Genomic DNA, 26841 nt, shown 5'->3' with positions numbered 1-26841 from the left:
ATTAAGTCTTTCACTGGCATGAATACATCTTCTAACATCTAGTTTAATTTCTCCTTTCTTATTTTCCCCAGTCCAGGATTTTATTTCCTTCCTTCAACCAAAAAAAAAAAAAAAACAGTACTTATGGAGCACATGATACACAGAGTTGCTGAGCAAGATGGTGGCAACTTCCAGATGGACCTCACTTCACAGAGCTTTGTGTGATGAGTACACAAGATGTTTTTATTACAGGGAAAGAAGTGTATGGATCTTATGTCACAGCTGGAGGCTAAAGATACAATGTAATTGGCCAAGTTGAAAGGCATTGGGCTTGCACAAAAGGGGCTCTCTCCTTACTTATGGCAACCAATTGAAGATGTTTGCATTGCAGTCAATGTCAAATGGTCAGATGTTGGTAATATTTGGAGAACTGCTATCTACAACAGATGTAAACCTCAGAGAAAGCTACACATCAGGCTTGTGTGGCTAGATATAGCTCATTGCATTGAGGAGTGACTGATAGTCACTATGCATAAACAGTTCCCTGTCTCAAATTCAAGCAGCAGAGTTCAAACCTTGGATAGGCCCTGTAAAACAGGCAAGAGTGTGTTTCCTTTCATAACATTCAAAGGGTGCATCCACAGTGTCCTCCCTGGATTTTCAGCACTAGGGATGCTAAGATGAATTTTATCCATATTTCCCCTATGTGGAGGTGCCTTCAAACTCTGGCAAACCTTGGAGATGATAGTCCAGAAGTAAAGCAATGATGTCTGGCCAAGCCAAGTAGACTTGCACTGCTACAAGATCTGGATGGGGGAACTGACCACGCACTGAACTGTGAAGAGAGGTCCCACCTTTCAGGGACTGACTCCATATTGCGACCCTTGAGTTCTGTAAGTTTGCTTTTGCCAACCTGGTCAACACTATAAAGTGTTTTTAAAATATTTTTAAAAAATATTTGGTAATATAGCTTTTTTAAAGTTGAACATTATTTTAACAGTTTTTAGATCCTATCAAAAGAGATAGATGAGTATATTATTTGTAAGAGATAATAGGAGTATATTATTTGTAAGTCCTACAAATAGTTCACAAAGGACAAGACAAACTCACAAACATGCACACTCACACACAAAAAACTCATACACATACACTCGCACACACATATACACTCACACACTCAGTCACATTCACACAATACACTCACACACCCCACACACTAACACATGCACTCACACACACTCACATACACACTCTCACATACATACATATACTCTCACACAAACTACTACACATACACAATCACACACTCACATATTCACACTCACATACACACACAAAAGGTCAGATACTGTCTCATACATACACACCCACTGACACCTGACATTTGTGGCTCATCATTCTGAGCATCCAATTGGAGATTTCAAGAAGAGACATTTGTCACATTAATGGATTAATTTTAATAGCATTTTATATTGATCAGTTGGCTCAACTCTAAAGGGATATACAAACACTTGGGCTGATGAATAGGGCCTTCCAAACTAACACTATTGCATGGATGTGGAATTAGGGTGTCCAATCCAAGTTTGGACCTGGAATGGCAGCACCTCCAGGAACAATGCACCCATTCATGGGAATAAAACAAACAAAACTAATACACTTTTGTGTTACACTAAGGAAAAAATAACTACAACTCAGGCCAAAGAATTTTGAAAGATCTCTTTTTTAAAAGAAATTTTACTCAGAACACAGTAACACCATAAATACAGCTCTATGATCCAGAATATGTACATTCCCAAAGTGAATTTAACACATCATTCTTGTTGGAGCAGAGAAGCAGTGGGATCATGAGATTGGCTCTGAACATGCTTTAAAATCCACTTGGCAAAACTGATTCCAGAGCAACTTAGCGAGGGTTCCAAGCCTGGCAATGTGAGTTAGTGCTCTAGGGGGAGTGCAAGCCTTACCTAAAACTCCTTCTTTATGTTGGCTAGTTCCTTGCTGAGCTACAGGATGGTGAGAACAAGGTCCTACCTGGACAAGGACAGGTACACAGGGCTTGTCAGTCCCTTGGAGGCATTAGTCATCCAGTGGGAGTCATCCAGTGGTGCCTCTACTCCTCAGTGCAGTCACTGCACTTGCGGAAATAGTCATGAGGCTGCTGTATCCTGATGCCCTTCAGTAGCAGCATACTTCTGGCAGTGAGCTGCCAGGATGATGGGCCAGAATCAATCAAGGTTCTCCTCATAGGTGTAGAATTCCTTCTTCTGCAGCTCCTGTACAGGGGTTCAAGGTCAGGGACTTGATGGCCATCAAGCCCAGGTGGTTGAGCATGGCCACCATGCCCACACAGGCTTTGCTCATGGAAAACAGTAGGGCATCCTGTTGTGTGCCAGGTTCTGTTGTTGAATTGCAGCTCTCTCACCTCCAAGTGCTCATTGCCCACCAACAGCTGCAGTGCTTTCAGGGGGAGAGGAGGATAAGAGAGGATAAGGGGGTGGATATGATCAAAGTACATTATATGCATGTATGGAAATATCACAACAAAACCTTTCTGTACAATTAGTATATGTGATAAAGAATAAAAAATAAAATACCCGGAAGAAATGCCAGGGATGTATCTCAGAACTAAAGCACTTGTCTGGCACATGTGAGTCCCTGTATTAAATTTCCAGACCACAAAAAAATTTGTCATTGAAAATTAAAATGAGCGAAATTAGCCAGGTGCAATGGCTCACACTTGTAATCCCAGCTACTCGGGAGGTGACTATCATGAGGCTCACAGTTGGAAGTCAGCCCAGGCAAAAAAGTAGGTGAGATCCCACTTCAACCAATAAAAGTTGGGAGTGGTGGCACACATTATGAGAATCTTGGTCCAGGCTGACTTGGGCAGAAAAGTGAGACTCTATTGGAAAAATAACTAAAACAAAAAGGGCTGGGGGCATGGCTTAAATGGCAGAGTGCATAGTAAGTGCAAGGCAATGAGTTCATGCACCAGTACTGGAAAAACAAAAAACAAAAAACAAAGAGAGAGGGAGAAGGAGGAGAGGGAAGAAAGGGAGAGAAGGAGGTGGAGGAGAGAGAGAGAGAAAGAGAGAGAAAGAGAGAAGCCAGGGAAGGAGGGAGAAAGGGATGAACTCTTTATGATTGATTTGCCTGTGAGCTGTAAAGCTGAGTTTATGGATTTGTGACCCAACCCACTCCTATTGTGGTGTAGGAGATGGATGTTGTTACCTGGAAGAGCTAGGAATAAAAGACTGAGGTTTGCACAGTGAGGATTATTCAGATTTACTGATTACTGAAATCAAGGAAGCTGTTCAACTTTTAAGTAGTACAAATGGAAAAGCTAATCACCAGGAGTACATTATTCTCACTATTTAGTGGAGCATAATTTTGTGTTATGGTAATAAAGTGCGTCAAGGATATGGTGAAATAAATGTAATGCTTAATATTTTGTGAGATGTGGGGGAAGCATTCTTAAGTTATAAACTTCCGTTAGGTTTCGTTAAATGTAATTAAATAGAATGTCCTGTCAAGCAGGCAGAACACAGGATTAACACAGATATCAAGCTATAAAATCACCTGTTTCTTAAATATATACCATCATGTAACAAAGCACTTGCTTTGAAAAAAATCACTCCCAGTGTTTGGGGTAGAGTCCAGTGCTAAAGCACTTGCCTATCTTCCCTGGAGCTGTGGGTTTGATCCCCAGCACCATATACACAGAAATCACCCCAAAACACTGATTTAATAATCAGTGTGGTTTATAACCACAGCCTAAAAGAGGTTTCAAAATAAGGCATTAATATAATTGGTAACAATACACACAGATGTCCACAATTCTTATATCAGCTCAAATAATTCATAACTACAGTCTGGATGCTGCTTACTTAGTTTGTTGGACTAAAGACCAGAATTTTCACTTTAACCGTTAGATTCAGTGGCATATTTTCTGCATTGTGCTCATATGCCATCTCTAGTAATCCTTATGTTTATGATCCGAAATTGGCTCGTTATCAAGCAAGGCAAAATGTAATACTGGGTTATCCATGATGATGTAGATCTTTGTTTAAAATCACACATACTCAGTAGCACCATGTGATCTTTTTGGAATGCAAATAGTGAGCTCTTCTCTCTTACTCCATTGAAGGTGTGGTCAAGAGATTAAGAGACATGGAGAAGGACTCAATAATAACAACCCCCTTCTGGTCTCAGGATGGAAATTCCTCATTCAAAAATATGACTCTGGGGTTGGAGTAGGGTCTCAGGTGGTAGAGCACCTGCTTAGCACAAAAGGCCACGTGCACAAACCTAGTACTGCAAAAAAAAGTATATGGCTCTGAGTGCTGAGTGTGTAGGTCAGTGATAGAGCATCTCAATAACATGTGAACAAGACCCTGGGTTCAACCCCTAGTGCTGCAAAAAACAAAACCAAAACTAAACAGAAAACTACATGCTAGGTTTAGAGGTGTAGCTCAGCACTAAAACACTTGCTTAGCATGTGTGAGGCCCAAGTTTGTCCCCAAGAACAACAACAAACAAACAAAAACTCAAGTAGCTCAATGGCATTTGGGGCAATTTTATGGGACTTCAGTATTTGGTGCTGGGGACTGAAACCAGGAAGCATGTGTTCTGCCACTGAGATATAACCCCAGTTCCAAATGGCTTCTTTTTAAACTAATCTAAATGCTATAAGTTCATGAGAGGTAGGAAAGGAAGATTGTAGCTGCAATAAAGTCCCAAAGTCATAATACTCAGTCAAAATCTTCCTAAAGACTTCCTTTAAAAATCTGGATTTGGGACTGGAGGTATGGCTCAAGTAGTAAGATGCTTGTCTGGCAAGTACAAGACCCTGAGTTCAAATCCCAGTACATAAAAAAACAAGCAAACAAAAAACAAAAGGAAGAAAAAAGCATAATGATTTAGGCTTTTTGGCATTGCCTTATGTGGTGTTTCCTCCTTATTGCAATAATCCAAGAAGTTAGAGATTCAACTCTCCACAATGAGAAGACTGGAGCCACATGACCTCAGGTGGTCCAAACTGATGAATAAAGTCATGAAAAGTATGTGGCCTATGTCATTTCTTCGTTTTTTTGGTGGTACTGCAGTATGAACTCACAGCCTTGCACTTTGCATTTGTCAGGCAACTGCTCGACCACTTGAGCCACTCCACCTGCCCATTTTATGGCTTACTTTTGAGATAGGGTCTCACTTTATGCCAAAGCTGACATAGACCATAATATTCCTATTTGTGCTTCCCTGCATGGATAGGATGACAGGTACACATCTCCACTCCCAGCTGTTGTTAAGATGGGGTCTCATGGGCTTTTTGCCCATGCTGGCCTAGAACTTTGATCCTCCTGATCTCTGGCTACTCACGTGGCCTGAGCCACTGAGCTTAGCTAGGAAATTCTTACTGAATTACCCATCCCTGGGACGGTCTTCCTTTCTGAGACAATGCAAGTCTCATCATTTTGTTAGGCTTAAGTAAAATAAATAGATAAGATTCTTTCACCAACAAAAAGAAAGTGCTTGGTGATTTTCCTCTATTCAAAAATGTTTATCTCCACTGAGATATTTAGGTATGTATTTTATTTTTGGTGCTGAGTATTGAACCCAGGGCTTCACAATGCTAAGCCTGTGTTCTCCCACTGAGCTTTTTAAAGACTAATAGTCATACACAAATCACTAACAGCTGACATACCCTATCCCAAACCCCCACACTCATTCAGGCTTAGAGTGATGGGCACATTTATCAAATTCACAGACCTTAAAAGGCACAGACGTCTCTGAAGACAGAAGACATCCCTACAAAAGCACTACATCCTATAAGGGCAAGCTGCCCATTTTCACATGGTGCCACCTTATGGAGTAAATGCCTGGCCTTTGGAATTGTAAAAGGCACCAGAATTTATCAGCATGACCTGGGCCTTGAACTCACCTGGACTAAAAATGATGGCTCCACCTTGCTGAGCCTGGTCTCCTTGGAAATCAAAAAAATTTCCAAGCCTGACACAGGCGTCAGAGGCTTCCTGAGAGCAGATTCACTTTACGTGAGGGCTGTGATCTGAAACAGTGAGAAATGACTTTAGATGAAATCACTTTATACTCCATTAGATATTGAGATTACATTAGTAGTTCTATAAAACATTCTCAGCTAGCTGTGGTGGTACACACCTGTAATTCTAGCACTCAAGAGGCTGTTGCAGGAGGATCGCAAGCTTGAGGCCAGCCTGATTACATCGTGAGACCCTGTTTCAAAAAAATAGAGATAATTAAGATAAAGCTTTTGTGGTGCCACATCTTACTTTCTTTATTTCTAAGTTTAAAACACAGCATCTCACCTTCTATTTGCCGTTTTTTTTCTTCCTTCAAACATTATCTTCTTGACCTTTCATGGGGGGTGCTTTAGCCCATTTAATCCTTTGTCTAGAGCAGTGTCGGGTATTTGGCATCATCCTTAACTTCTACGCCCAATAAATTCCAGTAGCACTGTTCATCAAGTGTTGGCAACAGAAAAGGTCTCCCAGGGCAGGTCATGTCCCAGATGAGAAAAACTGCTTAACTAAGAAGTGACAATAGACTATAGACATTTCACATTGGCATCATTTCCATTTTAGCTGTCCTTTTGCACTCTGTTGAGTCTCTCACTTACTAACGGTTGTGGCACAGACTGTTCGATGTTAGTCACAAACCTGTCTTCTCCTTCTGGGGCCACAGATAAACTGTATTTCCCAGTCTTTCTCAAAGAAGTTGTGGCCTGTGACTATATTCTAACCAATGAGTGAAATGATCACTTCCACACTGAGCTCCTAAAACCTCTGAAACTTCACTCTCTCCACGTTCCTTCTACATTCTTGGAAGGCTTGGGTTGGAAATGACAGAACCACCTGGTGGAAGGGGGTCTGGATCCCAGAACTGCTAATTGGAGGTGCAGCACTTGAATAGACATACCCTTCTTGAAAGTGGAAATAAAAAGAAGTATCCTCTACCAGGTTTATACTACTGAGACTGTGGGGTTCAGGTAACACAGCAGCTACTGTTTTTCCTCACCTGCCCTCTACTTTCTACTTCTGTCCTCACAGTGAATGCTCCTTTATCCTCACTCTTTATTATTCACCTTTTTATTAGGTACTGGGGCTTGGACTTAGGGCCTCATTTTTACTAGGCAGGCACTCTACCACTTCAGTCAGTCCACCACTCCTGTTTTGTGTTGGATATTTTCAAACTAGGATCTCACAAACTATTTGCCTGGGGCTGGATTTGAACCTTGATCTTTCTGATCTCTGCCTCCTGAGTACTGGCATTACAAGCATGAAGTGCCTGGCTCCCTTGCTATTCTTGTAACTACTTTTTTCTGTTATGCTTGCCTTGTTTATGGCTTGTGCTTACCTTTTAACTTTCATGACTGTGTAGAAAAAAACAAACCCAGACTCAAACTCATTTTCTCCTACTATACATCACAGATCACTTCTGACACCTGATGTGTGGGAGTTTCTGTCCACACACAAACAAGCAAGCAAGCAATTCTGAACAAGTATGTCCTCTAATTCAATGCCCACTTAACACTATCTACCTGGTGCCAGCATCAGATTCCACAGGTTGAGGGCTCAGTCCCCAAGACTGACCCCTATGTCCAATTCAATTCAGATGTCAGTCACAAGCCCCAGGTTGTTTACTCTGTGGTGTGTGTAGCTATGCATTGGGCATCCCACAACCCTCTTTTTGATTTCCATGAATGTAACTGACTCACAGAATTCAAGGAAACACATTTAATAATTTATTATAAAGAGTATTACAAAGGATACAGATGAAGAAACACATCAGGCAGATAAAGGAGAAAGTGGTAAAGAGCTTCCATGGCCTTTCTGGGTGCGCCATCCTCCATTAACATCCATGTGGTCAGCTGTCTGGACTATCCAGATGCTGTCCTTTTGGATTTTTATGGACACTTCATTGCATACACATGGATAACATGTAGAAATGTGATTGGACATAGGCTGATCACATGTTTGATGGATGAGTGGGGAACCCACCAAGGCCTGTCTACTCAGATGCCTGAGCCTCTCTATGTGGCCTGCCTTCTTCAGGACATTTGAAATGGGGATCTCATGACATACTATCAAATATGGAAGGTCAGAGAATATCTTTATGGCCAAGCTACAAAGCAAAACAAAAAGGCAGTGGGAGAGTATAGCTTTATTTTCTATGAACTGCCTTGGGGAGGGAGTTATGAGCCAGGAACTACGTATGAAATCAAATATACATAAATGTCAAATGACCTTACTGGATTCCTAGTATGTCCAAATACCCTTTATTTCCCTTCTTATCTCCAACTCTTCTATTTCTTTCATATTTACATACTGAAGGACATCTACTTTACCACAAAACAAATACAAGTTTCCTTTACTTAAAGATGTGAGTAAAAGATTAAATGTTTTACAGGTTTCTGTAACTAACCTAAATGTACAGAAATGCAAATTATCTCCTTATGTCTAAGTAAGTTGTTGGCATTGCAGAACTTTCAAGAATCTATGAAAAGAAGCTGCTACAGCTTAGAACCAAATAATCTTTCCTGTCAAGCACAATCTAATTTTTACACTGAGTTCTTAATGATAAACAACCTGGTGTTTAGATTTGTACTTACCAATTACCCCCTTACATTTATATATTCTTATGCTTTGTCTTTATAAAATGGGTACCATAGTTGGAAATAATTGTCCATATATATAATTCTAGCTACTCAGGAGGCAGAGATTGGGAGGACTTTGGTTCAAGGTCTGCTCAGTCAAAAAGGTCCCAAGACCCCATCTCAACCAACAGCTAGGTATGGTGGTATGTTTCTGTAATCCCAAAATTACATGGGAAGTGTAAATAGGAGAATGTTGGTGCAAGGAGCCTGGGCATAAATAAAATCTTATTTGAAAAGTAACTAACACAGACTCCTGGTGTTGTGACTCAAGTGGAAGAGCACCTGACTAGCAAAGCACAAAGCCCTGACTTCAAATCCAGGTACTGCCAAAAAACAAAAGTGGGTAGCATGAATTTTAAATTATAACTGTATAATATATTTTTAGTGCCTAATTTTCAAGGAAGATAGTTCTGAGACTGATCCCAAATTTCAAGCTTTATGGGGAGAAATCTTTAGAAAAATTTTATGAGAAACTAACATTTTCTGCTTGGCAATATAAAATTTAAACTATAAAAAATATACTATGTAAATATATAGATATTATATGCATATATATATATAAATTTATCTACGCATTATATATAGCTGTATATGACTACTCATATATATTATGTAAATATGAACTAGATTTAACTGAGTTTAAAAGATTTGGCTACAACCTCCTAATCACAAGCATATATTTGGTTTCAAACTCACCTGTTTCCTTTGCGATTTCATGTCTTTATTGTGGCAATGTCTGAGTTACTACTGGTGTGAAACTCACATTCTAAATTTAAGTGTTAAATGATGAACAGCTTGCACATGGGAGACTATTACAGCATATAACACAGTGTAACAAAGTCAGGCTCACATCTGTACTGTTTCAGTTTCCTGTACTTGGGGGTTGTGGGATGCACATAAGTTCCTGTTTATGCAAGCTCATGCTCAGTTTTAATGCAGTTGGGTCACTTTCTTTAAAAACATCAGCAAAAGGATCATGAAAATCTACGCACAAACAGCCCAGACCCATCTCTCCTGAGCCCCTCTCCTTTCTTTCTAGCTCATGGCTACAACCTTGTCATGAACACCACTGCCTTGTTCCTTCACAAAGAATATGTGACTGTCTCCCACATATGGATGACTCCCCAACTGTCTTCAGATTAGACCAGACCTCTTGGGTTTAAGTAGCCCCATCCTATCCGTTGTTTCCCACCAATTACCTACTGGCTCCTAGGCTTGAGCCTGAGGCAGGGACCTGCACTGTTCCAAATGAGTCACACTTTGCCATGCCTTTGTGCACTTGTCCAGGCTAGTCTGTACAGAGCAACCGCCCTGCCCCTCACTTCACCAGTCAACTCCTTTCACAGTGAGTAAAGACTTCACTTCCCAGACCCTTCCCTTCCTTGGCATTCCTAAGGCATGCTCACCTTCATCTCAAGCCTGTAGACCGTCCTGAAATCTCTGGAAGAGAGGGACTGTGACTTGGAAGCAACCAACCTGGTAGGTGTCAAAGTCATGAACTCAGTAACATTCTATGAGAATCACTGAGCTGAGCTCAAGCTTTCTTATCTAAGATATAACATAAACAGTACACATAACATTTAATAAGGTGTACTCAAAACAAGGAACTGTGCTAAGGGTAGGGAATGTGGACAATATGAAGAATAGTCCTCAAATTCTTCAACTAACTATGCAGACTACACAGCAACATTGACTGTAATAACAAGAGTACACAGAGAGCTCCAAGGAGGTAGGCAACTCCTGCTTAAAGAGCCATGAGGAACCTCTTTGGGTTAGGTTTCAAATGATTCAGGAGAATTTCTTCATTAAAGGACATGGAAGATTCATAACATTGGTGTTGAGGTATGAAAGTATGGGAACTTAATGTTATTTTCTTTTAATTCGAAAAATTAAATGTACTTGTCTGGTGGAGTGCCTCAAGCAGTAAAAGCACCCTGAGTTCAAACCCTAGTGCTGCCAAGAAGAAAAAAATAAAATACACTTTAAAACTAAGAAATTGAACTGAAGGTCCAACACAGTGGTAGAGCACTTCCCTGGCATGTGTGAGGTCCGGGGTTTGATCCCCAACACCTCCTCAAAAAGCCAGTTTTCTTACTTTCATATTAAGTAAACACTGCAATACCTGTTTCTGGGGGTGGGGAGGTGATTGAGATCTGAATTCAGGACTTCAGCTTGCAAAGCAAGCACTCCACTGCCTGATGCACATCACCAGTCTGTTTTGTCTGGTTATTTTGGAACTATTTGCCCAGGGCTGGATTTGAACCAAGATCCTTCTGATCTCAGCCTCCTAATCCTCTTGGCTGAGATTACAGGTGTGAGCCACTGGCAAGAGGCTATACAATGGGCAAAGTCTTCTCAATATCTTCACGTAAAAGGCTCCTCTGAGGAGTAGCATGTAAAGTGGTTCAAATGGCAAAAAACCTGCCTAGCAATAAAAGGTCCTAAATTCAAACCCCAGAGCTTCCACCAAAAAAATAAAATAAAATAATTACAAAGAGAAACAGGACTTTCAAATGGCTTAAGTGTGAAGATACTGTGGGGATCTATCTACAGCACATACCCAGAATGAACTTGGTCAGCAACACCACAGCCATGGCCTTGTCTAGACATAACTGCCCTGCTCAACCCCCAGTACCCCCAGGTTCACAATGAGCCACATTTCCTGTAAGTATTTGCATGGCTTTACTGCACCCCTCACCACTCCCTCTTCATGCTCATGGCACTTGCTGCCTATCATCTGTGCCCCACATGCACACTGATAGGTCGCATTGGCTGCAGACCAGATCCAGCCAGGGCAAGCAGGAAACTCCTGGGTCTCCACTGCTCTAATGAAGAAGGAAATCAGATTTGGGGAAGGGACATTTCCAAGTCTGTCTTCCTTGGGAATTCACCCTCAGCCAGTGTTTCATTGTACTTTCTGGTAACACTTTTAATGAAAGGTTAGAACTTCAATACACTAAAATTTCTCTGTTTAACCTACAGTGCAATTTCATTTTCATTAGTGGACCCAACTAATAGGAATGTCCTCAGATCCTATGATCAAGGAAATGTGAATGTGTACTATTAACATTTCTATCCTGTTATTATAAATAAGAGATATGCCTTCAATGTATCAATGGCTGAAAGTAACCTAAAAGCACACATTCATTTGTGTGTGTATTGGGGGGGGGCTACATAGGTTTTAACTCAGGACTTTAAACTTGTAAAGCAGGCATTCTACACTTGAGCCATACCTCCAGTCTATTTTTCTCTGGTTATTTTCGTCACAAGGTCACATGAACTATTTGCCCATGCTGGCAACATCCAGTTCAATGGAATCACTGTGATATCACCTGGTAGAAAAATTCCTTCTTTTGGATCTAAGACTCAAGGCTGGGGCATGGTGGCTCACACCTGGAATCCTAACTATTAGTGATGTGGAGATCATGAGGATTGCAGTTCGAGGTGAGCCTAGGAAAAGGTTAGCAAGGTCTTATTTCAACCAATGGCATGCATCTGTCTTCTCATGCTACATGGGGAGACACCAATAGGAGGACAGAGTCTCAGGTTGGCATGGGCAAAAAGAGAGACCCTATCTCAAAAACTAAAGCAGGTCGGAGGCTTAGCTCAAGTGGTAGAGCATCTGCCTAGCAACTGTCAAAGACCTGATCATGTTCATCATTTGTACCACCAAAAAAAAAAAAAGGCAAACAAAAACCTAACCAACGTAAAAATAATTGCTGTGGCTCAAGTGATAGAATATCTGCCTAGCCATGCAAGGCCCTGACTACAACCTCCAGGACCAACAAACTAAGACCTGTAGGGCAACTACCAAGGCAGTGGAAGTAGGAGGATTGCAGTTTGAGGCCAATCTGGGCAAAGGATATTGAGACCCTGTCTCAAAAACAAGCTGGAAGCCAGGTGCTGGTGACTTACTCCGTAATTCTACGGAGGTTGAGATTAGGAGAATTGTGGCTGCAGGACATCCAGGGCAAGAAAGTTTGTGAGACCCTATCTTAAGGAAAAATGCTGGGTATGGTGGCTTACAACTGTCATCCCAGGGATAGCGGGAACCTTAATAGAAGAATATCATGGTCCAGGCTGGCCTGAGCAAAAATACTTACCTCAAAAATAACCACAACGAAAAGGAATGGAGACATCGTTCATCTGGTAGAGTGCCTGCCTAGCAAGTGTGAAGTCCTGAGTTCAAATCCCAGTGACGAAAAAGAAATACCAAGCAAACAAAGCTGGGTGTGGTAGCACATCCCTTGGTCCCAGTTTCTCAGGAGGCAGAGGATCAGAGCTGGCCTGAGGAAATGATGAGACCTTTTCTGAAAAAAAAAATGAAATATAAGGACCAAGAGCCTGGGTTAAATTGTAGAAGGTTTGAGTTCAATCCCTAGTACAACCAGAAAAACAAAAAAACAACAAAAACCTAAGACCTCTAAACCAGCAGAGCACATTGTCAAGAGAACAAGAAGCAAAAATTTTGCCAGTAGCTGACAAGGGGTAATAGGGACAGGTAGAATTTCCATTTCCATCCCTTAAGTCTTGGCAATGGCAGACATTCCACCACCTATTGGATAGAGACAGCCTCCTGTAGAAAGTTTTCCTTATCCAACAAAGTTCTGTCTCTGTTTTTTTTTTTTTTTTTTTTTTTTTGGTGGTACTCGAGTTTGAAATTAAGGTCTCATGCTTGCTAGGCAGGCACCCTACCACTTGAGCCGATTTGACAGCCCTTTTTTGTGTTGGCTATTTTTGAGATAGAGTCTCCTAAACTAGTGGCATGGAAATGCTTTGAACCTCAGTCTTCCTGTTCTCTGCCTCCTGACTAACTAGGATTACAGATATAAGCATTGGTACCCAGCTGTCTCTGAATTATCAAAAGGCCATTACTATATTCAAGATGGTAAGGAACATGATAAGATGGTAAACTCCATGAGCATGGGCTGTTGCCACAAGTAATTTGCAGGTAAGGGAGTTTCTTGACCAGTAACCATGCTGTACAGAATACCACGAGGACAGGTAAGTCACTGGGTTATGTCCACAGATACAGCTTGGGCAGAAGCAGTATCTATAGGAAAGGCAAATTTTTTTCTTTATTGATATATTCATTTGTGCATACATTGTTTGGGTCATTTCTCCCCCATGCTTACCAACCCCTCCCTCTCCCAGCCACCCCCCTTTGCTTCCAGGAAGAACCTGCTCTGCCCTTTCCTCCAATTTTGTTGAAGAGAAGACATAAGCAATAATAAGAAAGACAAAGCATTTTTGCTCCGTATAGGAGAGCTATATAGAGAGATTCCTAGTATTGATTCCATGTATAAGTGTATTACAACCTGAGTTGATTCATGTCTACCTGACCTCTTCACTACTTCCCATTCACCGTCCCATATTGACCTCTGTCACTTTAAGTTTACTGTATTAGCTCCTCTGCAGTGGGGACACCAAATTCTTTCAAGTTTTGAGTTTCTTACCTATCCCCATACCTCCCGCATGTGCTCTCCCTTTATCATGTGACCCAAGTTCAACCACATTGCTGTATTTGCCATAGGTCTAAAGTCTGAATATAAGAGACAACATATGATTTTTGGTCATCTGAGCCTGGGTAACTTTGCTCAGGACGATGTTCTTGAATTCCATCCATTACTTGCGAATGATAAGATTTTCTTCTTCTTCATGGTTGAGTAAAATTCCATTGTGTATAAATACTACATTTTCTTGATCCATTTGTCAGTAGTGCAGCATCTTGGCTGTTTCCATAACTTGGCTATTGTGAATAGTGTTGTAATAAACATAGGTGTGCAGGTGCCTCTCAAGTAACCTGAGTCACATTCCTTTGGGTATATCCCTAGGAGTGGGATTGCTGGATCGTATGGCAGATCTATGTTTAGTTTTTTAAGAAGCCTCCATATTGTTTTCCTGAGTGGTTGCACTAGCTTACATTCCCACCAGCAGTGTATGAGGGTTCCAGAAGGCAAATTTTTATGCAAAGGAAGTTTCTTTTTCAGTAACAACACTGCTACATCCATCATCAACTTACCACAAGGTAGTAGACCCAATCACTCCAGGGAATGTGTCTCATCAGGGGTTCAATGCTGGTTTCTCCTCACTCAGAATGATGTTCTCCAATTCCATCCATTTACCAGCGAATGATAACATTTTGTTCTTCTTCATGGCTACATAAAATTTCATTGTGTATTTAAATGTCATTAAACAAAGATCTCTTTAAGAAGAAAGAAGTAACAGAAAGCAGAAGGAATATGTAGTCCCTATCACCACCCATCCATGGAAGGACCAAGATTCTCACCTCAGCAAGCTGCCTTCAACTCCTGCAATGCCACCCCTGTACCTTGGACCCTGTGTATGTGCCATCCAGGGATATGAATGTAGGGCCACCCTGCCCTTGTCCTCATCCTTCCTCAATTCTCTTCCCTCTACTTTTACCTTCCTATAAAAGGGGCCTTACTTTTCAGATTGTCATCAACCCAGAGTATACTTTTTACTAAGTTTCTGTGTTTGTACAACCCCTTCCTAAATTAACATACTCTCCACTCCAGCCTTCCTGGTTTACCAAAGGCTGGAGGTAGAAAACACGATCCCACATGGTCTACAGAAACCTGCAAATTCCTTTTCCATGGCAGGTAGCTACAGGTTGACAAAGCATTTCCATGTACATCATTCCACAGAATTCACACATCCTCACAAATCATGGCAAACCCAACAGCTGCAAAACTGGATTAATTGGAATTCAAGAACTGCACAACCAGCTCTAATCAATCCACTACCTTGGATTGCTTTTCTACCCGCTCTGGCTGTCTGGCTGGCATTTCTCACAAGTGACAACTCCGGGCATTCAGCATGCTGATGGTGCAAATGTAAACAATGGGACACCTTCCTTCATGGAGCAGGTGGGTGGGTGGGTGGGGGGGACACGGATTCCCCAGGAATTATCCAGAGAGCACAGTGTGTGTGCTGGGGAAGGAAGAAGGACAGGGCCAGGGGACTCCCACCTCCAAGCCTGGCCTGGGACATATGGTATTCAATCCCATGGAGCAGTGGGGCTTTGGCCACCCACAGAGAGGGTAGCTTTGGTTTCAGGCATGCTTTGCACCTTGGGGAATGAACCATGGAGGATGGAGTGTGAGCAGATTGTTGGCTCAGAGGCACATGAGAGAAAATGGAGCATGTGTGCACAAGTCAGGAAAATGTGCAGGGCAGAACTGCACTTGTGATGTCTGCAATTTAGAAAGGAGACCCTTGGGCCCACCACCAGGAAGAAGAAGGTGCACAAAAGATAAAGTTACAGCTCTATAGCAAAGGCAGCTAGAAACTCCAGAAGTTGGAGGAGGGTGCTCTAGAGAGCCTGGATCTAGGAAAGGAGTGTGGTGTCTGGGGCTGCAGGCAGGGTACAGGTGACAGGTTTACCAGTGATGTGCAGATACAGGCTGTCCTGGTGCTCCAGGTAGTTCAAACCCCAGACACACCAAAACAAAAAACGTGGTATATCCACACGATGGGATATTATTCAGCCAAAAAAAGTATTGACACATGCTACAACATGGATGAAACTTGAAAACATGCTAAATGAAAGAAGTGAGAAACAGAGATCACATTTTATGTTGTTCCATTTATGTGACATTTCCAAAATGAAATAAACAGAGAAAAAATAGATTAGTGGTTGGTTTCGGCTCTGTGAAAAGAGGAGGAACTACAGGTGACAGTTCTGAGCAGAAGAAAGTGTCTTAATATTTACTGTGGTGGAGGCTGCCAAGCTCTCACAATATGCTGAAAGCAACTAAATTTACTTTAAAGGATTATTTATCTCAATAGAAAGGTTTCTAAGGTGGAAGGGTGGGGGAAGGAAAGAGGAAGTAAAAGTTCTGGATGTGTATCGTATCTCTAATTTGAGTGTGTGTGAGTCCATGTTAGATCTTGGCTTCTTACCCATTGAAATAGGCAGATCACCCTGTTAACTGGAAGTCTGGGATTTATTGTGGTGTCCTTCCCTCTGCCTGTAGTTTGTACATTCTGTTCAGTCCCTGGAAAGCTGACTTCTACATACTGTTTCTCTATTTCAATCCTGCCTGTGGTACTAACAGGTCACTACTCCCCTTATAGCACCCTAACCTCAAAGCCCTTGCATGAGTATCAGCTCCATCTTTTCTATCACAGCCCACTTAAATTAAGCCTACAGTTGTCATTCTTTTCCACAACTTGAGAATTCAGGAAATAAGGTCCTATTACCTTGGCCAAATTTATATACCCTCCATGAAGCACCCTGAATTGAGATTTCAGTGTTTTCACTCAAATGTCATAATGAGAAGATTATCTTTGGAGTCAGTAATAGACTGAATTCACTTCATTAAAAAAGGCCCTATTTTGGGGTCATGCACAATGACTTATGCCTGTAATCCAAGCTACCTGAGAGGTACAGATGGGAAGATCATAGTTCTAAGACAACCTGAGCAAAAAGTTATGAAGGCTCCATCTCAAAGAACAACTTGGGCATGATGGTCAACACCTGTAATTGCAACATATAAGAGCCAAGGTAGGAGGATCATGGTCAGCGGCTGTCCAGGGAAAGCATAAGAACACTATTTGAAAAATAACTAAAGCAACATGGGCTGGGGGCATGGCACAAGTGATAAAGTGCTTACTTAGGAAGCAAGATGCCCTGAGTTCAAATCCTCAGTACCTGGGACAAAAACAGACATGCAGATTAAGTGAATCAGAATAGAATACATAGGTATAAATCAACACAGCAATGCCCACCTGATTTTTGACAAAGGCACCTAAGCCATATGATGGAGAAGAGACAGGCTCTTCAACAAATGTTGCTTGGGAAATTGGATGTCTGCATGCACAAACTGAAACTAGTTTCATGTCTTTCACCCTGTACAAGTATCAACTTAAAATGGATTAAGGACCATAATAATACCTGAAACTCAGAATCTAGTGCAAGATATAATGGAACTAATAGGAATAGACAATGACTTTCTAAATAGAATTCAAATGGCTCAGCAACTAAGAGAAAGGATTGACAAATGGGACTACATGAAACTAAAATGCTTCTGAACAACAAAAGAAAGTCACAAGAATGAAGAGGCCACCCAAAGAATGGGGGAAAACTGCCAGCTATACATCTGACGGGAATTAGTATCGAGAATATATTCAAAAACTAAACTCCCCAAAAACCAATGACCCAAGGAAGAAATGCACAAATGAACTGAACAGAGCTTTTTCAAAGGCAGAAGTCCAAGTGACCAACAACTACATAAAGAATGCTCACCATCCCTGGCCATAAAAGAAGTGCAAATCAAAACCATGTCAAGATTCCACCTCAGTCCTGTTAGAATGGCTATCATCAAGAATACAAACAACTAATGTTTTCAAGGATGTCTAAAAAACGGAACCCTCATATGAGGTTGGTGGGAATAGAAATCAGTACAACCAGTATGGAAAACAGTATGGAGGCTCCTCAAAACTAAAAGTAGAATTGCCATATGATTCAGCATTATCATTCATAGGGATATACCCGAAGGAATGTAAGTCAGGTTACAATAAAGCCTCCTGCACATCCTTGTTACTGCAGCATTATTCACAACAGCTAAGATATAGAAACAGCCAAGATGCCTCAATACTGATAAGTGGATCAAAAATTGTGGCATTTATACATGATGTAATTTTATTTAGCCTTAAAGAAGAATGAAATTTTATTATTTGCCGGTAAATGGATGGAACTTGAGAACATCAACTTAAGTGAAATTAGGTTAAGAAAACCAAAGGCCAGATGTTTTCTTTCACACATGGACTAGAGACCTGATACACATACAAGCAATATTATGAACAGGTCTCACTAAGGGGAGCTTACTTATGAGAGAGCGAGGGTAAAAGGAAAATGTTAAGGGGGTCAATATGGTGGTTGTAATTTTTGTACAAGAATGCAGAATTATTAAACCTTTTGAAATTACCATAAGAAGGGGAATAAAGTAGAAAGGCAAAAAATAGAGGGAATGAACCAATTCATGTTAGAATACATATATATGGAAATGTCACAGTGAAACATCCTGTATAACTATTTTAATGAAACAAAAATGTGCTGGGCACCATTGGCTCATGACTGTAATCCCTGTGACTCAGGAGGAAGAGATAAGGAAGATTGTGGTTGGGCAAATAGTATGTAAGAACCTATTTCAAAAACACCTAGCACAAAAAAAAAATGGCTGATGGACTGGCTCAAGGTATAGTCCCTGACCTCAAGCCCCAGTTCTACCCTCCACACCAAAAATAAAAATAGCTTGTTTTCAAACATGGAGAACAGGAAGGGAAAACAAGTCCTGTCTAGGGAGTTGGTAACTTGTGTGTGTGTGGGTGGGGGTGAAGATATAAGGAAAGTGTGTTGCAGGTGAATAAGGTGTAAATACTATATACTCATGTATGAAAATGGAAAAATGAGACCTGTTGAAACTATTCCAGAAATGGGGGAGGGAGGATAAAGGAGAATAATGGAGGGATGAATTCAACTATGGCATATTATAAGAACTTTTGTAAATTTCACAATGTACTCCCCAAAATAATTTTTTAAAACTCAGTAATGTAAAAAATCTTTTTAAATTATTGTGTTCATTTTACTGAATTTAAGAGACACAAGCTATGCAACCACACTTATTTGGCCAGTTTTCCTACAAACTCACACCTATTTGACTTATTATGCTAAGTGGACACTGTGCATGTTAGTTCTGATGACCTTGTACCTCCTCACAAACATTATAGCACTGACATCAGCCAACAGCAGATATGAGGAACAGAGCTCTATGTTACAAACATCTCTGACAATATCTGCACCAGCACAGGTAAACATTCAAACTCTCTGCATAGATTTCCCTACAACATAAGAGGGTTGTTCTAAATGATATATAAGGTCAGTTTGGGTTCTAATATGTTATTAATATTTTAGGTCACTTTTGCTCAACTGGGCAGTTCTCAAACTCCTGACCCACAGAAAATGGGTAAATTAATTTTTTTGTTTACTATGCTAAATGTTGGAGAAATCTTTTACACAGCTATAGGTAACTAATAGATGGTAGATGGCAGTTCCATCTGCTAACTACTGGGGGCATCCAAGACTGTTCCACAAACCTTAGGGGCTTGCACTGGGAGACTAGGGGCATCTTGATACCTCCTGTGGAAGAAAGCATCTATAGCCTCTGCAAAAATGCTACCAGTGCATTTGGTGGAGTGTTGATAAAAAATTCTGAAATGGTACATACATGGTAAGGCAGCCGGGGCTCATGAACTCGTCCTCAACTCATGACTTCAAAAAGCATCAAACATAGAAAACCACGTGAAGTGACATCATTTCCACCAATGTTCTTGGAAAGAAGACATACTACCACCTCTATGCCAATGAGGAAGGAAACCCTAATCCACCAGAATCTATGCCTGAAGTGATCACTGGAATTGGAATCATTTTTAGCAAGCCAATGACGCACATGGACACATGTATCAGGATACCCGGATATATACTGGGCATATTCAATGAATGCTGAATATTTCCTCCTCAGATAATATGTTAGGGTTGATCTTCGCAATAGCAAGGTTGAGCCAAACCTGTAGTTAGTGACTTCCAGGGAGCATTGCTGAGTTGCATTATGTGGGACAGAGTACCTAACAGACACTGATACAGGAAATATTTTACAACCACCCACGCACACACACTCACACAAACACACCCACAGCATGGCTATGTCCCATGAATATTAAGTATTCTGGTGTAAGTGAATTTCTGGGCTTTCATCTAAATAAAGTACCTTTCAGCAGCACCAAAACTTCATAAATACCAGGAATCACTGGCGAACCAGGGTAATTTCTTCAGACATTCGTTGCCATGGTGTAATGTAACCTGCAGGCCAGAGAAGAAGTGATGGCATAGCAACACGTGCCTGGGCCTCTGAGTAACCTCCTTCCTCCCTTGCCAGTCCACTAGCAGCACACTGTGAGACTGGCTGTTCAGGGTGAGCCCCTAAAATCAACGCCACCTGTACACCACAGTGAGATCCAGGGCAGCCTGTTCTGCTCGGTGAGTTCCAGGCCCAAAAAGGTCACAAAAGCCTGTGGACACTCCAGACCGTGGGGTATGGTAGCTTAGGCTAGCAGGTGAAGAAAGGCATGCTCCAATCCTGTCGTGCTAATGTCACCCATGTGCTCCTCCTGTCCCTGCCCTGTTTCCCTAGGCCCCACTTAACTGAGAAGTCTTCCACACAAGACAGGGGCACCTTCCTCCAGCTTCTTCCTGCTTGGCTGGCTGGGCTGCCATAGCAACAGGCCAGGCAGGAGCTTCCTCAGGACTCTTCAAGTTCCAGGGGCTGTGAGCCCACTGTGACATCACCACCAAGGCTTTTCTGATTGGTCAGACTGCATAAGCAGTCCCTCTAGGCCCTGCCCCCTCCCAGCTCCAGCCACTTGTGTGGCAGTTTCCTGGCAAGATCTTCTGATCTGAGGATTGCTTTTCTCCTCCAGGTTCCCTCATCAGCTTGTTCAAGGTTCAAGTGGGATGACATTTCTGTCCTGTTCCAAAGAACTCCCAATCTGGAACCTGCATTTTGGAGATCAGGAAGTGTTTCTGGTGGTAAGTACAAAAACACATCAAGGCCTTTGCACTTCCATCAGCAAGGAAAGCTCCCTCTACATTGGATGAGGCAATTTCCCTCTCAGAACTACATCTCCCATCATGTGGGAGGTCATTTCCTTATGTGAGGAAAAATATAGTACACTGGGAACCAGGGAGTTGTGTTTCCAGGCTTCTGTGTTCCTAACTCCATCAAAACATGCAAACGCACACACTGGCTGCCAAGAGCTTCAAAGTGACCACAAGAATTCACTTCATGTTGACAAAGAAATTAATTCACTTTGATCTGAGAAATACACCGGCACACACAGGGTGTAGTCAAGGAATGCTTAATATTCCCTAGTCAGTGAAATTGTTACCATCTCTCCAGTGAACAGCAGCTTTCAGGAACACCAGAAAGTATGGAATACCATGAAGCACTCAGGAAGAACATTCATTTCTACAAAGATTCTCTCATGGACAAAACACTACACCTTTCATTCATGGAACTGAACACATAAAGTCAAGAGCGACTCAAGGCTGTTCCTCAAAGTGACTTCAGGAACTAACCTAACTTCTAGCAATCAGTGATGGCAAATTGAACAAGAGATATAACACACACACACACACACACACACACACACACACACACACACACACAAAGTGATGATATCCTAATTGTTATCTAGTAAGTGAATTTCTTAACTTCTATCTACTAAATAGCCACGTTGAACAAGACCAGAAGTCACTGAGCAACAGGACACCCTGGTGCATTCCATTCATTCCCACAGTGTTAAAGAGAGATTTTGATTCAAGGAGTCTTATGCATGCCTAAAGAGTGGATATGCTCAATGAATATGAAATAGTATGTAGTATGAGAATTTATTAGAAAGAGCAAAGAAATTAATACACTGTGACACTACGAGTATTACACACACAAACACACACACACACGCTGGTGTTATCTGTAGGGGATCAAAGTGGTTGAGGTGACCTACCATTGCCTGCCCTGGCCTGCTCTGTGTCCTCTTTGAGGTCCTTTGGTAAATTCTCCAGAAGCATCTTGGTTGAGGGTTGACCCAGTATCACTTGATATGGTCTATGCCTCCACTCTGGGCTCTCTTGCAGCCTGAACCTCCACACAGTGGGAGACAGCAAGAGAGTGTTCTTTTATCTACATGGTCTCTAGAAAAATGATCTGGCTACAGTTTGTTTGGAATGTGGGCATCTGGTCATCAGGGTTCAACATTCTATGGTCCATCATCCAGGAAGTGAGGGCTTCTCTGGTGTACTCACAACTGAAACTCTTCTTCAGACAAGCCCTCCCCAAGGTCTAGTAGGATGGTGCACCCCCACCCCCAAGTCTAGGTCATAGGTTGGCAATAGCGTGACTGACACAGCCTACCGCAGTGGTCTGGGTACCGTCACTGTTCCAATATTGAGGACACAGAGCTGGGGTCAGAGATGGCCCCTTCATTAATTAAACCAAGTATGTGACTCTCAGCAGAGCATTAGGGATCTCAGGACCTTCCCAGTCTTCCTGATTGCTCCCTGGGGGATCATCCTAGCATCTAATTCCCAGGATGTTATCAGTTTTTCATCATGTCTAGTACCTGTATTTCCTGTGACACTTTGAGGCAGTTCATTCATGTAGGTAATGCACTAAATGAGCGTTGGGAAATTTAGAAGAAGGGAAGCAATAAGAATGGAATATAGATTGGATGTGGTGTTGCACAACTATAATTTCAAAACTAGGGAGGATGAGGCTGGGAGTATCAAAGTTCATATCCAGGCTGGACTAGATAGCCATACACGGACTCTAAGCAAAACCAGAGAACCCCAAGTTAACATAGACTTGAGTTCATTGGCTTTATCTAGAGAAAATCAAAAGTGTGTACACAGAGACAAATGCACACAGACTCACAATGGCTTATATGAGCACAAATGCATGTGCACACAGAGACGCTTACACATTTGCAAACAGATGCAGATAAGTACGAATGCTGTCACAGAAGTTCATGTGCACATGCGTGATTATACCCACACATAGATGCACACACTGAGGCAAAAATACATGCACACACATTCATCCTAATCCCAGGGTCTCCCCAAGGTGACCACAACTTCTCTTTTCCCTCTCAAAGAGCTACCCAGTTGCTAGTCATACACTTAGCCTCCTTTCCTGGAATTCCAACACCCATTGCTAACCTGCCTACACAATACCTTGATGTGGATTCTCCTTGTCCCACTCATAAAAGGAGTGTGGGCAGCTATCTCACGACTCACCCTTGATTCTGAAATCCTGGCACAGGTGACAAATGAGGTCATCTATGTCTTGATCCTAGGCACCAAGGAAAGGCAGGAGCTGGTGACGAGGCTGCGATTGGGCTCATGTGTTCAAGGCCCCTGTGTCTCTTCTGTGCTTCTAGGGACAGGGAAGCACTAAGTGAAAACTGCTTTTGGAGACCAATCCTCTGAGGAACCAGCACCTTCAGGAAAGGAAGCAGTGAGTGAACCCTGCAGTGACTGTGGTCATCCACTGAGTGCTGGATTAATTGTATGTGTTTGTGTAACAAACCTACATGCATGTGACAAAGATGTGTCACATGTTTGTAACTGGTCTACCCCAGTCTCTGTCCACGTGTAATTCAAGCAGAAGTGCTGCTCAAAAAGGTGGTGCCCTACTACTGCCCAGACTCCATCTGGTCAGTGGGAAATAAAGCGCAAGAATTACCTAGCACCCACCACCCGCACCACCATCAATCAGTTTGACGCCATGGTTTCCTCTGTCATCACAACCTCCCTGGGAGACCAGAGCATGAAGGACTCAGATCAAGCCTGGTGGAACACTGGATTGAGGTGGCCAGGGTATCCTGCAAGAGGCCTAGCCAAGAAGGCTACCACAGTAATGTCTGCACAATCCCTCATGAGTCTCCATAGATTAAAAATCTCTCAGGTTGCTGGTAGCTAGGACTCATTTCAGGACAATTTCTCACACTTGGCTCTCAAAGTCAGATTTATACTAAATATTCAAATCAACTCTATTCAGTAGTCTCGGGCTTACCTTAGTGCTGAACAGGACAACACATACGAGGACACAAGTTAAGGGGAGGACATGATACATGGTGTATTATTTACAATTTAAAAAATAAACACTACATTCCTATAGTTCCTTTTGGATACGTATTTGCCAAATGCATGGATGCTATTTTACGTTACCTGAGAATCTTTGAAGTAGAAGCACCCAGGGTAGTTAGTTGTGCATTTCTCTTCAGGTGGCCCTAAATCAGCACTATCATATTAGAAACAAAAATACTTTGTTAACAGCATGACCTATTTTCTGAACACACAAGACATTTTCATTGGAAAATAACTAGAAAACAAAGAAATGCAAACAGCAAAAAAAAAAAAAATCCAAACATGTTCCTTATTCCACACACTATTTTTAACACTTTGTGTACTTCTGCTTCATTTTGTATATAAACATATACATTTTAAAATGCAATCTGGGTGGGGTGGTTCAAGTTACAGAGTGCCTGCCTAGCAAGTGCAAGGTCCTTAGTTCAAACCCCAGTCCTGTAAAGAGACAAAACAAAACCACAATTCAGACAACCCTATGGGTATAATTGGATATCTTTTTCCCGCTCATCATTACATTCTTTTAGAACATCACTTGACTGCTGTACCACACATTCCATAGATCTATAACTTATTTATAATAACCCACTGCACTGTAGGTGAATGAGTAGCACAGAATTAAGCAGGAGGCCTTTCTCTTTATTTTTGCTTCCACACAAGTGCTCTGCTCCAGCAGCCATCTCAGGGCTCTTTCGTGGCAGATGGACCATAAGTCTCACTGGGATAGTCATTTTTGTGTGGTGCTGGATCACACGCAGGACCTCATGCATGCTGGGCAAGCACTCTACCACTGAGCTACATCCCTAACCCTTTCATCTACACACTCCTAAATGTTTCCCATTTTTAAAGTTTCCAAAGTAATCATTTCTTCTTGAAAAGTTAACTTGAGAATTTTAAAAGCTCTAATGTAGTGGCACATGCTTATAATCCCAGCTACTGTGGATGAATAGATGGAAGGTTTGTGTTTTGAGGTCAGCCCAAGCAAAAGTCAGTGAGATCCTATATCTAAAAATAAGTCAGGTGTGGTGGATCAATCCTATAATCCCAAATACTTGGGATCATCTCCATCTGAGGCCAGTCCAGGCCAAAAGATGGGGAGGGGGAGAGAGAGACATAGAGAGAGAGAGAGAGAGAGAGAGAATAAGTGCAAGATCCCATCTCAAAAACAACATAAAAGCAAAAGGACCAGTGGTGTGGCTCAAGTGAAGTGGTAGCATGCTTGCCTAGTTAGCACATGGCCCTGAGTACCAACCACAAAATAAGAACAAAATAACAAGACAAAAGCTGTAATGGTTCTTATACTGTCTTGTTCTAAATTCTCATGCATAATTATTCTTATGCCTGTCATATGTATATCTTCCCCTTATGTCTTTGAAAGACACTAGCATTCACAGTTAAAATAAGTATAAGCAACTCAGAAGCATCTATTAAAATTTAAATGTATGTAACTTTAATATCCCGCAACTCCTCTTTTTGCCACAAACCCCGGGGAAACACTTGAGCATATACAAGAGACATCCTCAAGGATCATCTGCAATCATGAAAAGCTGGAAGCACTCATCAGTGGGACAGGACCAACTGCACTGTGGGACAGCCATTTTCAAAAATCATACAACAGTCATGACAAAGGAGGGGAAAGTCTACATGACCATAGGAGGTTGTGTCAAAGAGAAAATAAACACATTTTACTAGCTTAAAATACACACATGCAAATGCACTGAATTCTTTTTCTATGAGGTCTGGGGTTAAAGAGAGTCAGACTTGAGAGGGCATTCAGCTGTACTTGCAATGTGTGAACTTGCTAATAGCACATTACTTTGATAATTTCAAATAAGTGAAGTGAATATATAAAATGGCTAACAATATAAAGAAATAGCGATTAAATTCATGCAGGTCAAACCTTACCTGTGCAAAAAGTTCTCTTCTGCTAGTTGAATTTGTAGTATTCCACCCTTCCATTTCATTTAAAAATATTAAATAATATTTTTGCAACACACACGTTTTCTAAATATTTAGTAACAGGAGAAATAGGCTTGTTTATCACAAAGAGACAACTAAAAGTGGAAGAGCCAACTCTGGTTCTTCATTCCTATAATCACAGCTACTCAGGAGGGGACAGCAAGAAATACTGTGGCTTATTGCACAAGCAGCAAATCAAGTTGCTTTGGAGAAGGATGACGTCTTTGGAGGACTTGCAGACAGACCAGTGAGGTGGAGTCTTCAAGGGATGAGCCCCTGGGTTCCTGGGGATGTGGCCATGGTACAGGGCTAGGGCCAGCTGAGGGTCCACTCTCTCCGCCTCCTGCATGCGCGGAACCGGGCGCTGGGGGCAAGCAGGGCCCCAGTGCTGGAGTCTCAGGCTGCTGCCAGCATCCCTGCTCGGGCAGGGGCATAAAGTGCACTAGAGAACGGGATAAGTAAACACTGAACTTTGTCCACTGCAAAG

The 26841-nt window shown here is 41.8% G+C and overlaps 1 long non-coding RNA gene across 1 annotated transcript; it reads right to left on the bottom strand.

Annotated features, from left to right (window-relative positions):
* Nucleotides 1-1039: 1039 nt before the first annotated feature.
* On the bottom strand, nucleotides 1040-23788 carry LOC141424106 (uncharacterized). Its single transcript, XR_012448955.1, has 8 exons — nucleotides 23544-23788; nucleotides 20461-21245; nucleotides 14691-14826; nucleotides 12772-12978; nucleotides 6321-6541; nucleotides 6154-6228; nucleotides 5918-6043; nucleotides 1040-2436 (listed from the first exon to the last, which is right to left on the bottom strand). It is a non-coding gene; the product is annotated as an uncharacterized lncRNA (long non-coding RNA).
* Nucleotides 23789-26841: the final 3053 nt, after the last annotated feature.

The sequence above is a fragment of the Castor canadensis genome, chromosome 6, assembly GCF_047511655.1.
Source record: "Castor canadensis chromosome 6, mCasCan1.hap1v2, whole genome shotgun sequence".
NCBI lineage: Eukaryota > Metazoa > Chordata > Mammalia > Rodentia > Castoridae > Castor > Castor canadensis.
The sequence above is the reverse complement of the archived record's forward strand: the minus strand, read 5'-3'. Positions and strand labels throughout refer to the sequence as shown.